This window comes from Anomaloglossus baeobatrachus, chromosome 8, assembly GCF_048569485.1.
Source record: "Anomaloglossus baeobatrachus isolate aAnoBae1 chromosome 8, aAnoBae1.hap1, whole genome shotgun sequence".
Classification (NCBI taxonomy): Eukaryota; Metazoa; Chordata; class Amphibia; order Anura; family Aromobatidae; genus Anomaloglossus; species Anomaloglossus baeobatrachus.
The window spans coordinates 58,563,847-58,581,331 of NC_134360.1; positions in this window are offsets into that span (position 1 = coordinate 58,563,847).

The window sequence follows — 17,485 nt, forward strand, 5'->3', positions numbered from 1 at the left end:
CTATTCATTTTGGGAACCAAGAGCTTCGAGATTGAGCATCGGATCCTGTCAGCGATGGCACAGCTCCGAGATAAATACCATTGCGTCACGTCAGGCAGCCGTCAGCTACAAGATCAGTGCATTAGTGACTGGCTACAGCCAAGTGGAGATTACTAGCAGAGCGTCGCAACTATGATAGAAAGGAGTCAGGACATGCAGAGCATCGCAGCTATGATAGAAAGGTGTCAGGACATGCAGAGCGTCGCAGCTATGATAGAAAGGAGTCAGGACACGCAGAGCATTGCAGCTATGAGGGAAAGGCGTCAGGAGATGCAGAGCATCGCAGCTATGATAGAAAGGTGTCAGGAGATACAGAGCATCGCAGCTATGAGGGAAAGGCGTCAGGACACGCAGAGCATTGCAGCTATGATAGAAAGGTATCAGGAGATGCAGAGCATCGCAGCTATGAGGGAAAGCAATCAGGAGATGCAGAGCATCACAGCTATGAGGGAAAGAAGTCAGGACATGCAGAGCATTGCAGCTATGAGGGAAAGAAGTCAGGACATGCAGAGCATCGCAGCTATGAGGGAAAGAAGTCAGGACATGCAGAGCATTGCAGCTATGAGGGAAAGAAGTCAGGACATGCAGAGCATCGCAGCTATGATAGAAAGGTGTCAGGAGATGCAGAGCATCGCAGCTATGAGGGAAAGCAATCAGGAGATGCAGAGCATCACAGCTATGAGGGAAAAAAGTCAGGACATGCAGAGCATCGCAGCTATGAGGGAAAGAAGTCAGGACATGCAGAGCATTGCAGCTATGAGGGAAAGAAGTCAGGACACGCAGAGCATCGCAGCTATGATAGAAAGGTGTCAGGAGATGCAGAGCATCGCAGCTATGATAGAAAGGTGTCAGGAGATGCAGAGCATCACAGCTATGAGGGAAAGAAGTCAGGACATGCAGAGCATTGCAGCTATGAGGGAAAGAAGTCAGGACATGCAGAGCATCGCAGCTATGAGTGAAAGAAGTCAGGACATGCAGAGCATTGCAGCTATGAGGGAAAGAAGTCAGGACATGCAGAGCATCGCAGCTATGATAGAAAGGTGTCAGGAGATGCAGAGCATCGCAGCTATGAGGGAAAGCAATCAGGAGATGCAGAGCATCACAGCTATGAGGGAAAAAAGTCAGGACATGCAGAGCATCGCAGCTATGAGGGAAAGGCATCAGGACACGCAGAGCATTTCAGCTATGAGGGAAAGGTGTCAGGAGATGCAGAGCATTGCAGCTATGAGGGAAAGGAGTCAGGACACGCAGAGCAGCTATGAGGGAAAGGCGTCAGGACACGCAGAGCATTGCAGCTATGATAGAAAGGTATCAGGAGATGCAGAGCATCGCAGCTATGAGGGAAAGCAATCAGGAGATGCAGAGCATCACAGCTATGAGAGAAAGAAGTCAGGACATGCAGAGCATTGCAGCTATGAGGGAAAGAAGTCAGGACATGCAGAGCATCGCAGCTATGATAGAAAGGTGTCAGGAGATGCAGAGCATCGCAGCTATGAGGGAAAGAAGTCAGGACATGCAGAGCATCGCAGCTATGATAGAAAGGTGTCAGGAGATGAAGAGCATCGCAGCTATGAGGGAAAGCAATCAGGAGATGCAGAGCATCACAGCTATGAGGGAAAAAAGTCAGGACATGCAGAGCATCGCAGCTATGAGGGAAAGGCGTCAGGACACGCAGAGCATTTCAGCTATGAGGGAAAGGTGTCAGGACACAGAGCAGCTATGAGGGAAAGTAGTCAGGACACGCAGAGCATCGCAGCTATGGTAGAAAGGTGTCAGGACACACAGAACATCTTAGCTATGATAGAAAGGTGTCAGTGTGGCGCCCCTGACCTGGTCAGGCACCACTGAGTACTGCACCCATGCTGGGGACAGTACAATACAGGTAATCCAGAAGGCTGACCGGGGTGTGGAACACAGGCGCATAGTGATCAGGTCTCACACATGTACCCATGAGAGGACCCCTGGGGATCCCAGGAGGGGGAAAAGCCTTGACCTTCACTGGAATAGTGGAGGGGGCCAAAAGCCTCCATCTCCTCTCAAGGGGTGTGGTAAGAGAGTCTGGTTGCTAGGTGGCGTAGGCAGGCACAAAAGGGAAAAGAGAAGGAGGAGTAAACAGTCTGAAGTCTGCAGCAGAGTGTGGAGGAGTGAGGAGCAGGAAAGTGAAGCTCAGACAGGAGCAGCAGTGAAGGTCCCAGATGTGAGTCAGTTAGAAGGAGAACTCCAGAGGGCTCAGTGAGGAGCAGACCTGTGGGGTTGTTGCTGTCTAACAGCGCCCGCGCAGTGGCTACTGACGGGGGAGAACGGTCAACTAGGAGTGCTACCTGAAAGCCAGCTTCAGCTAGAGAGAAAGCACGGAGTGGGAAGTAAGGGGACTGCTAGAGAGCACCAGGCCCAACCGGGCGGCAGATCCCGAAGCGAAGATAGATCCAGCTTTCTTCTGCTAAACCTGCCGGTGTGGGGCTCTCAAAGCCCACACCACAACACCACAAAAGCCGCAGCCACGTAACCGCAGTGAGGGCCCATAGGTCACAGGAGGCAAGCAGCTGGAGTGGCCTGGTCCGGGGAACAAGCAAACGGCAACCAAAAGGGGGAGAGAGGCTGCAGCATCTTCCCTGGGTGACCCCCATAGGGACTCAAAGTCGGGGTCACCCCAAACCACCAAGGGCTAAGGAAGGCGAGTCAGTAGTCACCCTCATAAAAGTCAGCCTGAAGGATACCTGGTTCCCATCTGGTTCATCCCAGCTACGCCCGGGCTACTCACCCTGCCATCAAATGTGAGTAAAGCCCTTGAAAGACAGTTCTGCCTGTGTGAGTCATTCTGCGACTTGTGGTACTACAAACCTACACTGGGCCCTGGGGCTTGCCTCACTCTCAGGAGGCTATTCCAACTAACTGCACACACCATCAGCCCCAGGCGACCCTCAACCTGCAGTGGCGGTCCCTACTGACCGCAATACTGAGAGTGGCGTCACGATCAAAACCGAAGATTCCCTACCTGTGACCAGATCCAGCTACGTGGAGTCCCTGAAGGTATGCACCGATTCAACACCTGTGGGGCTTCACATCTGGCGTCACGAACAGGATAAGGACTAGACCTGTTCAGACAGGTGACCATGTGCCTGGGCGGTCCGCTTGAAAAATTGGAAGCGCCGCCATATTGCCACCATGAAAAGCGCGCTGAAAAACAACAGCAGCCCGCGCTGGAAGAAGTTACCGCCCACGAAGAGGTGTGGCTACCCAGAGATCCCCTGCGGAGTTCTGACCTTGCCAGCTATGAGGGTGGAAGCGTCGAGAGACGGCGGGAAGGAAAGGAAGCCACAAGCCTGCTGCTGGGAGAGGAGCTGCTGAAAGAGGCAGAGCAGAAACTGGACAGCTTGTTACAGGAGGCAGCGAAGAGTCCACTGCTGGGAGACCGTGCAGAAGACGGCGCAGAAGAAATGGCGTCTGACCGCAGGAACCCAGAACCAGGCTCCGCTGCCTGGTGGTACCGAGAGCTGGCCCAGTTTTGCAACCGGCTGGAGACCCGGGTCGTGGAGCAGATTCGGGAGGAACGGATGGAACTGCAGGAGCTGACCGCGGCGGTTCGGGCCTATGAAGGGAGAGCTGCATGCCGGGTGTCAGGCGGGACGGCGACGACGCAGACCCCAGTGCTACCAACAACGGGTGAGTCGAATGATGCCCCGGCCCGCGCAAGTGCCCCGACCCCTGCTGCCACGTCCGCGGTCCCTGAAGAGGCGTCCGGTGCGGCGACGCTGAAGCAGGCCGCAGCCACGCCAGGTGCGGCCCTCCAAGCCCCAGCGGCTGCAGCGATGCCCTGCTCGGCCCACCAAGACCCAGTCCCTGCAGCGATGCCCTGCCCGGCCCGCCAGGACCAGGCCGCCGCCATCCTGGGCGCGGCCCGCCAAGACCAGGCCGCCGCCATACAGGGCGCGGCCCGCCAAGCCCAGACTGCTGCAGCGACGTCCAGCCCAGCCTGCACAGAGCCCCCTGCAACAGCGACACTGATCCAGGCCGCCGCCATGCCAGGCGCGGCCCGCCAAGACCAGGCCGCCGCCATCCAGGGCGCGGCCCGCCAAGACCAGGCCGCCGCCATCCAGGGCGCGGCCCGCCAAGACCAGGCCGCCGCCATGCCAGGCGCGGCCCGCCAAGAAAAGACTACCTCAGCATTTACCCCGGCCTGTAAGGCCAGAGCAGACACCGCTCCCCGGTCCACAGAGGTCCCTGATAGGCAGCCCACGGTGGGTGAAGACCCTGCATATTGGCAGATGAAGGCTGACCTGGAGGCCAAATTTCCACAATGGCTGGTGAGCCAATACATACCCCCTCCGCATACCCCAAAGAGTCTCCTGCTAACTCCTGCAGCAGCTACACCAAGGAGTCCCTCACCTGGGCCGGCCGAAGAGCAGCCATCCCCGGCACTGCCACAGCTGGAGTGCCAGGAAGAACTAAGGGGGAGAGGAGGCCAGGACGCAGAAGGGTTGACTCCGACTCCAGTGTCACCAGTAGCAGTTGTGTATTCAGAGCCGGAAATGCTGCCATACTCCCGCTGGGACGAGGAGGACCTGACCCCCTCTGCAGAAGAAGAGCTGCCTAAGAGCTTCACCTGGGAGCCCACAGGCATGGATTCAGGCCGCAAGACAAGGCGTCGCAACAGAACAACGCTGTCCCCTGCACCACAGTCTCCAGAGCAGAGAGAAGTCACAGCCAGAGACCTACAGGAGAAAAGGTTACTGAGAAGGTCCAAAGCCCAGGCCAGAGGACCCCTTTGCAGAGGAGTAGTGGAGGATTTCAACTTGAAAAGCGGATACGGCTTTATTGTAGCCCCTGGTATCAAAGAAGGGATATTTGTCAACAGAAGAGATGTGAGCGCTCATCTGCCTAGAGGACACCCTGGCAGAAACCTAAAGATGGGGGATTCAGTACAATTCACTATGCATGAAGGCGAAAGAGGACTGTACGCGCTTGACGTAGCACTATGCACCAGCAAACCTTACAGCCACCCCATGCAACAAGAAAGAAAAGACAGAGATAAAGACACAGATGAAGATCAAGAAAGAAAAGACAAGGAACCTACAGGTGAAACTACCTCAGACGACGACAAAGAGCAAGGAAGCAGCAGGTGCCGCCGCCATACAGGCTCAAGCCCTGGTAAAGAGGAGTAAAGTAAAGAGAGAAGTTACCAGTTGAAGTTTTGAAAAGTTTTGTTTTGCAACGTTCACGTTTAAGCATGTGCCCACAAAAACTATTGTGAGAAATAAACCTTAAGGCTATGAACTGGCTATAGCCACAAACTCTCGCAGTGTAAATAGTTACACCAAGAGGGCACCACCACCACCAGAGTCAGCCTGTTTAGGGGCTTGGCTCGTCTGCAACCAGGAGGAGCCCGTCCGTATATAGGGCCTTGGCTCACCTGCAACCAGAGAGCACGCCTGTTTATGGGGCCTTGGCTCACCACCACCAAGAGGGTACCTGGTCAGCACCAACTGTGGAGGCCGCCTCTGCATCCTGCCAGAAGAGGCTGAAGGCGCGGATCCACCAGGCCAGGTATACCCTGAAACCACCAGCCCATGTAAGCCGCCTCTACATCCTGCCAGAAGTGGCTGAAGCCGCGGCCAACGTGAAGGGGTTTTGGGTGGGTTAACGGACTTGTGGGTGGAGGGTGGTGATGTATGGTACCTGGTGCTTTTAAAAGTTTTAACATGTTTTAATGTTTTATGCATTTTTAAAATGTTGTCTTGCAGCCCGAGGACGTGCTGGTGATAACTAAGGGGGAATGTGGCGCCCCTGACCTGGTCAGGCACCACTGAGTACTGCACCCATGCTGGGGACAGTACAATACAGGTAATCCAGAAGGCTGACCGGGGTGTGGAACACAGGCGCATAGTGATCAGGTCTCACACATGTACCCATGAGAGGACCCCTGGGGATCCCAGGAGGGGGAAAAGCCTTGACCTTCACTGGAATAGTGGAGGGGGCCAAAAGCCTCCATCTCCTCTCAAGGGGTGTGGTAAGAGAGTCTGGTTGCTAGGTGGCGTAGGCAGGCACAAAAGGGAAAAGAGAAGGAGGAGTAAACAGTCTGAAGTCTGCAGCAGAGTGTGGAGGAGTGAGGAGCAGGAAAGTGAAGCTCAGACAGGAGCAGCAGTGAAGGTCCCAGATGTGAGTCAGTTAGAAGGAGAACTCCAGAGGGCTCAGTGAGGAGCAGACCTGTGGGGTTGTTGCTGTCTAACAGCGCCCGCGCAGTGGCTACTGACGGGGGAGAACGGTCAACTAGGAGTGCTACCTGAAAGCCAGCTTCAGCTAGAGAGAAAGCACGGAGTGGGAAGTAAGGGGACTGCTAGAGAGCACCAGGCCCAACCGGGCGGCAGATCCCGAAGCGAAGATAGATCCAGCTTTCTTCTGCTAAACCTGCCGGTGTGGGGCTCTCAAAGCCCACACCACAACACCACAAAAGCCGCAGCCACGTAACCGCAGTGAGGGCCCATAGGTCACAGGAGGCAAGCAGCTGGAGTGGCCTGGTCCGGGGAACAAGCAAACGGCAACCAAAAGGGGGAGAGAGGCTGCAGCATCTTCCCTGGGTGACCCCCATAGGGACTCAAAGTCGGGGTCACCCCAAACCACCAAGGGCTAAGGAAGGCGAGTCAGTAGTCACCCTCATAAAAGTCAGCCTGAAGGATACCTGGTTCCCATCTGGTTCATCCCAGCTACGCCCGGGCTACTCACCCTGCCATCAAATGTGAGTAAAGCCCTTGAAAGACAGTTCTGCCTGTGTGAGTCATTCTGCGACTTGTGGTACTACAAACCTACACTGGGCCCTGGGGCTTGCCTCACTCTCAGGAGGCTATTCCAACTAACTGCACACACCATCAGCCCCAGGCGACCCTCAACCTGCAGTGGCGGTCCCTACTGACCGCAATACTGAGAGTGGCGTCACGATCAAAACCGAAGATTCCCTACCTGTGACCAGATCCAGCTACGTGGAGTCCCTGAAGGTATGCACCGATACAACACCCGTGGGGCTTCACATCAGGACAGGCAGAGCATCACAGCTATGGTGGAAAGGAGTCAGGACAGGCAGAGCATTGCAGCTATGACAGAAAAGTGTCAGGACATGCAGAGCATTGCAGCAATGATAGAAAGGTGTCAGGACAGGCAGAACATCGCAGCTATAATGGAAAGGTGTCAGGACATGCAGAACATCGCAGCTATAATGGAAAGGTGTCAGGACATGCAGAGCATCGCAGCTATGGTAGAAAGATGTCAGGACATGCAGAGCATCGCAGCTATATTAGAAAGATGTCAGGACAGGCAGAACATCGCAGCTATGATAGAAAGGTGTAAGGACAGGCAGAACATCGCAGCTATAATGGAAAGGTGTCAGGACATGCAGAGCATCGCAGCTATGGTAGAAAGGTGTCAGGACATGCAGAGCATCGCAGCTATGATAGAAAGGTGTAAGGACAGGCAGAACATCGCAGCTATAATGGAAAGGTGTAAGGACAGGCAGAACATCGCAGCTATAATGGAAAGGTGTCAGGACAGGCTGAATATCGCAGCTATGATAGATAGGTATTAGAACATGCAGAGCATCGCATCTATGATAGAAAGGTGTCAGAACAGGCAGAGCATTGCAGCTATTATAGGTGTCAGGATAGGCAGAGCATCGCAGCTATGGTGGAAAGGTGTCAGGACATGCAGAGCATTGCATCTATGATAGAAGGGTGGCAAGGCATGCAGAGCATTGCAATTATTGTAGAAAGGTGTCAGGACATGCAGAGCATCGCAGCTATGATAGAACGGTGTCAGGAGGACATACAGAAAATCGCAGCTATGATAGGAAGGTGTCAGAACATGCAGAGCATCGCAGCTTGCTGTGTCTTGGACGGTGTAGCCACAAAGTGGCTTACTTTGTCCATCATCAAGTGCGGTTACAATGGACCTGTTAACATCAGACCTCGATAGTGGAGCAATAAAAGAAGCGAGCCGGGTCAGAGTCATGTTTTTCATCATTCGGACAGCCAGGTTTGGGCTTCACTTACCTGGTGATGAGGGTATGTATTCTGTGTGGAAGACAAGCTGGCAGAGGCGGTGTGATGGGGCAATGTTCTGCAGAGATCTTCACATGGATGCGACACATCCCACCCAACTAAACATAATACAGTGCCCCCTTTACAACAGTGGGTTTCTCTAGTGGTGGGATAACGGTCAGTCAGCAGTGGTCTGAGGATCATGGTGACTTTTCTCTAAATTCCCAGATCTCAGTCTGATTGATCTTCTGTAGGATGTGCTAGGAAAAGGAGTTTTGATCCTAAAACCCCCCATAAAGTCAATGTTTTAATGATGTGTCGCTCTAATGCCGCCATTCTGTTGATTAAAATAACTTTAGCTGTGAATCTGGCATGTTTGTGACCACTGTGTGGTCATCGTACATGAAAAATAGTATTGGTCGGCCTCATTAAGGTTTGATCCCCTTCAGGTTAGTTTCACTTGTCATTGCTGACTCGTCCTTCTCTGTAGTAATTCAGGAATCCACCTTCTTAGGCCTAAAAAACACACTTCCGCAAAAAAAACGTACGTGTCTCACAGTCCGTTTTTTGGGTCCGTGTTCCGTTTTTTAGGGGCGTTTCTCTGGTACGTATGGCATCCTTGTGATGGCGTATGCGAGCCGTGTGTGCGTGTGGAATGTCCGCATTGACATAAAATACGTACGTGTGCTGTCCGTGTGCTGTCCGTTTATAAAGGCCCGCATTCTTACCCAATTAACGTTGTTAATCATTCATCATGAGATCCTGGTGTTTTTGTTTGCCATCAATTGACCTGATAGATTTGAAACAAGTGTTTCAGATTTCGTGATTAAAAACGGACACGGACGAAACGTGCTGAACACGGACATACTCCGTGTGCGGTCCGTGCAGGCACGGACCCATAGACTAAAGCGGGTCCGTGCCTGCGTGCTGCTGGCCAAAAACGGACATGTCGTCCGTGTAGAAAAGCGCACACACGTACTTACCACACGGACACACGTTCCGTGTGATTTTACGTGCTTGTGCCATCTACCATTGAATAACATGGGTCTCCATGTGTACGTGTCTCCGGTACGTGCAAATACGTACCGCACACGTACAAAAAATACGGATGTGTGTTGCGGGTCTTACCGATTATAAAGTAACCACACGTCTTCCCAATTTCAACATTGCACAACAGTCCTGATCTCCTGGAGTCGGGCTCAGCACCTTCATTCCTCATTTCTTTCTTTTACTGCTCCTTAGTTACCTCTCTGTATTGAACGTAACATTGGCTCCATAGTCGTTACTTAAAATTGAATGAAAGACAAAATCACTGTTTCCCTCCTTTTCCCAATGTGAGAGGATGAAGGATTTTTGCTTTGCAGACTATTTTATATTGCTGTTAGCCCATAGAGTCTTTGTTAACATGTATTTTATTCACAGGGGTGTAGGACACTAATTTCCAACCTCATTACCATGGGGAGATTTTTGGAGAAGTGACAGCTCTAGCAGATGTTGCTTTTCCTCAACCAGGGAATTGTGGTTGGGAAACACCGAGTGGAAAGTATGAAACCGTGCACCAATGCATCCATGTTCAGCACCAGCAGTTCTGGACACAAGGGCATTAAGTAACAATTGCCATATGTGTACCCAATGTCCAGGAAAGATGTACAAATAATGTTTTAGGAATGCCACATCGTTCAGCAATACCATTGTAGAGGCAAACGTTGGATTTCGAAATATCCTAATTTCTATTTTGGTTCCGGTAGAGATCTTCTGATCTAGGTAAGTAATTATTTGGATAACCATCTGTGTGCTTCCTCGTGGACAATATTGGAGAACACTGTGATGCTAGACACTACGAGCAATATGAATAGAAGGGTAATCAGACAAGCTGAGATAGTAAGCCAGGAGATAACATATAAGATTCAGGGAGCAGACAGACATGGTCAGGAAGAGGTCCAAGGTCAGAAGCCAGGAGGTAACAAGGTTTAGGGTGCAGACAGAGATGTGGTCAGGAAGAGGTCCGAGGTCAGAAGCCAGGAGGTAACATATAAGGTTCAGGGAGCAGACAGAGATGTGGTGAGGAAAAGGTCCAAGGTCAGAAGCCAGGAGGTAACGTATAAGGTTTAGGGAGCAGACAGAGAAGAGGTCAGGAAGAGGTCCAAGGTCAGAAGCCAGGAGGTAACTTATAAGATTCAGGCAGCAGACAGACATGGTCAGGAAGAGATCCTAGGTCAGAAGCCAGGAGGTAACGTATAAGGTTCACGGAGCAGAGACATGGTCAGGAAAAAGTATGAGGTCAGAAGCCAGGAGATAACGTTTAAGGTTCAGGGAGCAGACAGAGATGTGGTCAGGAAGAGGTCCGAGGTCAGAAGCCAAGATCAGAATACTTACACCAGACAGGAGCCAAGAGCACGCTGAGCAAACAGTAAGTACTAGTGAATTTCAGACAGAGCAAGCCCACTAAAGAAACAGAGCAATCATCAGGAACGAGGCGCATCTGTGAAGGCACCTCCCCTAGTGCTGAAAGACAACCTGTCAGCAAGTGCACAAGACACATAGCAGAACATTTTCAAATACAAAATAGTCCGCCCAGCGCAGCCGTGACAAAAGCAATCCAAATCCAAAATGCTCTGCACAGCGGAACCGTGACAAACACGTTAACAATATTTATGAGTGGCCCATAAAGATGCCCATATATTTAACATCCCCAATTCATGTCCTGCTTTATAGGTGATCCAATTTTTATTTTATCGACTGCAGTACTTACGAGTAAGGGTACCGTCACACTTTTGCGACGCTTCAGCGATCCCACCAGCGATCTGACCTGGTCAGGATCGCTGGTGCGTCGCTACATGGTCGCTGGTGAGCTGTCAATTAGGCAGATCTCACCAGTGACCAGCCAGCAGCGACACGTGGAAGCGATGCTGCGCTTGGTAACTAAGGTAAATATCGGGTAACCAAACAAAGCACTTTGCTTGGTTACCCGATATTTACCTTGGTTACCAGCGCACACCGCTTAGCGCTGGCTCCCTGCACTTGTAGCCAGAGTACACATCGGTTTAATAAGCAAACCGCTTTGCTTATTTACCGAATGTGTACTCCGGCTACGTGTGCAGGGAGCAGGGAGCCAGCACTGGCAGCCTGAGAGCGGCGTACGCTAGTAACCAAGGTAAATATCGGGTAACCAAGCAAAGGGCTTCGCTTGGTTACCCGATATTTACTTTGGTTACAGCTTACCGCAGGCTGCCAGACGCCGGCTCCCTGCACATTTAGATCGTTGCGCTCTCGCTGTCAAACACAGCGATGTGTGCTTCACAGCAGGAGAGTAACGTCCAAAAAATGAACCAGCACTGTGTGTAACGAGCAGCGATTTCACAGCAGGGGCCAGATCACTGCTCAGTGTCACACACAGCGAGATCGCTAATGAGGTCACTGGTACGTCACAAAAACCGTGACTCAGCAGCGATCTCGCTAGCGATCTCGCTATGTGAGAAGTACCCCTAACTGCAAAGACTTGTACCCTAAAGTGGAAGAAGCCGAAAAGGTTTCCTCTACATCTGATGATGTAGGGTTATGTATCTTTTGGTTTTAGATGATGTTTGTAGGACAGGTAGTCCTCGGTTCTTCTACATTTGTACCTTCATTAATTTTACACTTCATAAAGCTAGTCTGAATACAGTAGAAGAGTCTGGACCGTGCCCAGGACCAGATTTTTATGTCTGATAGTTCTGTAGCTGGGAGGAAGCTGCCACCTGCGGTGAGGTCTAGATATCAATGTTTTGTAATGTCAACAAGAGCCTCTCCTCAGGGTTCACTTTGTAAGTTAACACTGGAATTACACTGGAAAAGGAGGGAGAATTCCTACAGATAAAGGACTTCCAGCCACAGACAATGGATGGAAAGATACCAAGAACAATGGAAGGAGATCTGAAAAGGGATGTGCTTAAAAGCTGCAAATGCTGTCAATCAAAGAAACCAAGAAAGCCAAAATACAGCAAGATTTCTATACTTCACCCTTGAGTCGCTGGAAAAGGACTGATTTTACTTCGCTTATCTGAGAGAATATATTATTTTTAGAGATTTTTCACTTAAATTCCCACAGTTTTTGACATTTAGATTATGAAAAATAGAAATTTAGACATTAACCTTAGCTATATCTGTTTCTGTGACACCAAGTGTCAGTCTTGTTGATTGATTTGCAGCTGTCTGTCAGGGATGGGTGTGTAATGGATGGCCAGGAGACACAGCGAATCCTATGCAGACCCTAAGACTGGGGTCCCTGAGCTCCCCCTCACACCTGGAGGTACGATTAAAGTTAGGGAGATGCGGGCCCCTGACCTGGCCCTGCCTCCTGTCCTGGCCCTGATGACAAAGTCCACAACACCCAGGGGACTGACCAGGAAGGACATCCCAAAAACCCCACCAACAATGAAAAACAGACGGGATAAAATAAAACCTTATACACGTCTAAAACCTACACCAGGAACAACCAGGGGTATGCGAGAAGGGATGACAAGGGAAAGGAGGCAGTACAAAAACAAATACATGCTCAAACCGCAGCAGATAGCAACATCAGTAACAATCACGTCCTCTCTGCTACCAGGCTAGGTCCTAACTGAATGGAATAACCAGCAACAAGTCCAGGAAGCAGAGGGCTTATATCCATAGCAGAAGTGATTAACTTCTGCCAGCTGAGCAAGACTGCTGCTGCACCTGAAAAGGAATTCACCCATAATGTGTCCGAAGGAAAAAACAACATTTAAAGTGCATGGTCCCCCAGATGGAAAGGTAAAACTATTCCTGAGCCTCTCCCTATACAGTCATGGCCAAAAGTTTTGAGAATGACACCAAAATTATATTTTCACATGATCTGTTGCCCTCTGGTTTTTAATTGTGTTTGTCTGATGTTTACATCACATACAGAAATATAATTGCAATCATATTATGAGTACCAAAAGGTTATATTGACAGTTAGAATGAGTTAATGCAGCAAGTCAATATTTGCAGTGTTGACCCTTCTTCTTCAGGACCTCTGCAATTCTCCCTGGCACGCTCTCAATCAACTTCTGGACCAAATCCTGACTGATAGCTGTCCATTCTTGCATAAGCAATGCTTGCATTTTGCCAGAATTTGTTGGTTTTTGTTTGTCCACCCGTCTCTTGATGATTGCCCACAAGTTCTCAATGGGATTAAGATCTGGGGAGTTTCCAGGCCATGGACCCAAAATCTCTATGTTTTGTTCCATGAGCCATTTAGTGATCACTTTTGCTTTATGGCAAGGTGCTTCATCATGCTGGAAAAGGCATTGTTGGGCACCAAACTGCTCTTGGACATTTGGGAGAAGTTGCTCTTGGAGGACATTCTAGTACATTCTTTATTCATGGCTGTGTTTTTAGGCAAGACTGTGAGTGAGCCGATTCCCTTGGCTGAGAAGCAACCCCACACATGAATGGTTTCAGGATGCTTAACAGTTGGCATGAGACAAGACTGGTGGCAGCGCTCACCTCTTCTTCTCCTAATAAGCGGTTTTCCAGATGTCCCAAACAATCTAAAAGGGGATTCATCTGAGAAAATGACTTTACCCCAGTCCTCAGCAGTCCACTCCCTGTACCTTTTACAGAATATCAGTCGGTCCCTGATGTTTTTTCTGGAGAGAAGTGGCTTCTTTGCTGCCCTCCTTGAAACCAGGACTTGCTCAAAGAGTCTCCGCCTCACAGTGCGTGCAGAAGCACTCACACCAGCCTGCTGCCATTGCTGAGCTAGCTCGGCACTGCTGGTAGTCCCATCCCGCAGCTGAAACAGTTTTAAGATACGGTCCTGGCGTTTGCTGGTCCTTCTTGGGCGCCCTGGAGCCTTTTTGGCAACAATGGAAGCTCTCTCCTTGAAGTTCTTGATGATGCGATAGATTGTTGACTGAGGTGCAATCTTTCTAGCTGCGATACTCTTCCCTGTTAGGCCATTTTTGTGCAGAGCAATGATGACTGCACGTGTTTCTTTAGAGTTAACCATGGTTAACTGAAGAGAAACAATGATACCAAGCACCAGCCTCCTTTTAAAGTGTCCAGTGGTGTCATTCTTACTTAATCATGACTGATTGATCGCCAGCCCTGTCCTCATCAACACCCACACCTGTGTTAATGGAACAATCACTAAAACAATGTTAGCTGCTCCTTTTAAGGCAGGAATGCAATGATGTAAAAATGTGTTTTGGGGGTTGAAGTTCATTTTCTTAGCCAATATTGACTTTGCAAGTAATTGCTGTTAAGCTGATCACTGTTTATGACATTCTGGAGTATATGCAAATTGCCATTAGAAAACCTTAAGCAGTAGACTTTGTAAAAATTAATATTTGTAGCATTCTCAAAACTTTTGGCCATGACTGTACATGGGACACTTTCTTGGATAACAGATACTTTTTGTATTTCTTGGTCTGGGGGGTATGAGCAATAATACACATCAGCAGTGGCATAGAGGTGACCACATCACATCGGGGCAGCACTGTTTCCTCCCTCACGCTCTGTGGACGGGTCACCTCTGGGCTACACTGGGACACGCTGTCCTATCTGTGCCATGCAGCTAGCAACATGCAGCACCTGCTCTTCATAAAGGTATCTAGCTGTTGGCTATTTTCTCTCACATCTGGGGGCCTCCTGGACAATAATTGGGGTTTGCAAAATAAAATTCCTTATAGAAAAAGACTGGAATCAAACAATAAGACAACCATATGGTAAACGATTGCATCTCTAAGGTGGCCCAAGAATTCCTCTGTAGTGTAAATACAAAGCCCATTGGCACTGCAAATATCTCCTCTAGTCAATGCCTGTTTGACTTGATGCAAAATTCCAGATGTGCTCCATGTATGGAATATGCTCATTCAGAGGCTCTCTGTGGTGGACCGAGGGTGAATGCCAGCTCTGCAGAATAAATGTTCCCCCAAAGAAATGAGTAGGTGTTCGGGGAGGGGGAGGACCAGCTGGACAGAAGCCCACAGCTGTCTGATTTGCACTGGGAAATGAGCAGCACATTGTCAGAGGGAGGAACGCTGGATTACAGGCTCAGGACAGTGAAAGTATTACTAGGCATGGGGTACAGCCATCACAGTCTGGGCTTATGTTGCGGGCGGGGGCCACTGCCGCTTCTCTTAGGGGGGCCTGCTCGAATCGGGTTACTGGTACGGCTCGAATGGTGACCGGACCCGGGCTCTCACAGCCGCCTGTCCTCACAACCGTCGGAATGGGGATATTTACAGGGGAGTTGTTGTGTCTGTGACGCCACCCGTGGGTTGCGGTGAGGGATGGTGGCACCGCCGCTGCCTGGTCCTGGGGCTGATGGAGCGGGGCAGCAAGGTGGGATCCCCTCCACGGGTAAGGGAGGTGTAGTCCCGGGGCCCGAGAGTTGAACACGGGAGTGATGGCTGCTGGAGGTGACGCGCCGGGCTGGACCGAGGGACAATGGTGTACTCACAGTTCAGTAATTTCACACAAGTCCAGTAGTAAACCAAGTTGCCAGTGGCCGGCTGCCTTAGGAGGGTGCATTCGGGTCTCGCACCCAGGTTAATGAACAGGTGTTCCTTCCTCCTGCACTTTGTGTTTGTCTTTCCTTCTGGACGACTTCGCATGGAACGGAGAAGTCCACTCCCGGTTCTGTATGTGTTGGGAGCTGTGGCCCGCGAAAGCTGACCCTTGGGATTTCAGTGGGTTCTGACGGACACCCTATCCCCCGCGTTGGGCTTCCGTTTCGCTCTATCTGGGCAGTTAATGGGACAAAGTCTGGAACCTTGTCCCCGGCTGGTTAATTGGAGAGGGGCTTTCAACCTTCCTCGCCCTAGGGTCCAGGCACTCCGACAGTGCACAGCCTCTGGACCGGATTCCCGCTGTCGCTACCGGCGGGCTACAACCCTGCCCCGGTCCACTTTAGGTCTCCCGCGACCGGATCTAGGTCGCCTGTGGCCCTGTTCACTGTCTGCCACCTAGCCGGGTAGTTCAAGGGATACTACCCCTGACTCCACTGCTGTCAGCTCACCACACTTCAACTGTCAAAAACTCATCTCCTACTTGAACTACAACTTCCACTTGTCTGTCTGACTTCAGCTTGAACTTCAACTGTCATGTTCCCGCCTCCGACACCTCAGGACCCCTAGGTGGGCGTTCTCATCTGCCTGATCCCGCCCACTGGTGTGTCCCTATTATCATGAGGCGGTGGTTAGGGTTTAATGGCTGTGTGTTATGCCTAAGTGTGGGTTTTGGTGGTGACAAGGAGGATGTAACTTCTGTGACTACCTGGTTTTGCCAGGGCGTCACACTTACACCGTGCTTCATGATCCCATCAAAATTCAATGAGGCACAATCCATGTTTGTCGAAGATTTTACATTGATGGTTGCACATTTTAGATGAAAAGTCATCTCCATCCCAAAGAATCATTGACACCTACATCATCAAGTTAGAAGAGTCGCAAACCAAAATTTATGCACAAAGCGTGACCGCGACAATCCTTGTGGCCATCCTGGCTGTTGTCCAAATTTCCAGCTTTTATTTTAGCCCTGAATAGGGATTTCTTGATCTAAATGCTATAATAATACACCAAAGAGACAGTTATGGTCACTACGGGTGTTTTGTAGGAGTCATAGTCACAAAATTGTTGGTACATCTGCTTTATTTTGGGGCATTTGGAGGAACTGAGTAAGAGAATTAAAAAGTCTGTCTACGTAGAGCCAACATTACTGCTGAGAAGCGGATTGTAATATTACAGAGCCACAGGAAAGACTGAGCTGCCGAAAACTGTATTTCCACTGTACTCGAATGTAATAGAGACACAGAGGGAAAGCATCTTAAAGCAATGGGGAGGAAGGGAGAGTGAGAATGATTCACTATTACCGAGCCACAGGGAGGCAGCCAGAGAGGCACAAAGACCGAGCAATACAGAGCCACAGGGAGGCCAAGAGCCCGAATATTAATTACAGCTGAACATAGAGACATGACAGAAAACTGGAACACGAGGCAGACACCGGGAAGAGGAGTCTGCGGGAGGAGGACAAGGGAAAACAGCTGGGCCAACCGCTGGGCCACATATAGGTCCAGCTGTGCCAAGGTGGCATGTGACCCAAATACACACATAGAGACATTCACCGAGAGGTGAAGAGTTGCATAAAGAGGTGGACGGACCCGTGTACAGGGGCATACCGTAGATATTTTGCAGCAACTGACACTGCTATATGAATAATGGTCTCCACCTGTTTATTCTGCCTACTGGGCACCTGTTCTGCCCCCGATGGGAAGCTCGTCATTCCTTAGTATTTGGATACGTTTATTAATCTGTACATTTCCCAGCTGTTACATTAGGACTGAAGAGTCATTATGATTAATAAGTGTTGTCATGTTGGTATCGGCTCCTGTTCACCTTATGACTCCAGAACAATCTGCCTTCTGTTGGGCTTCA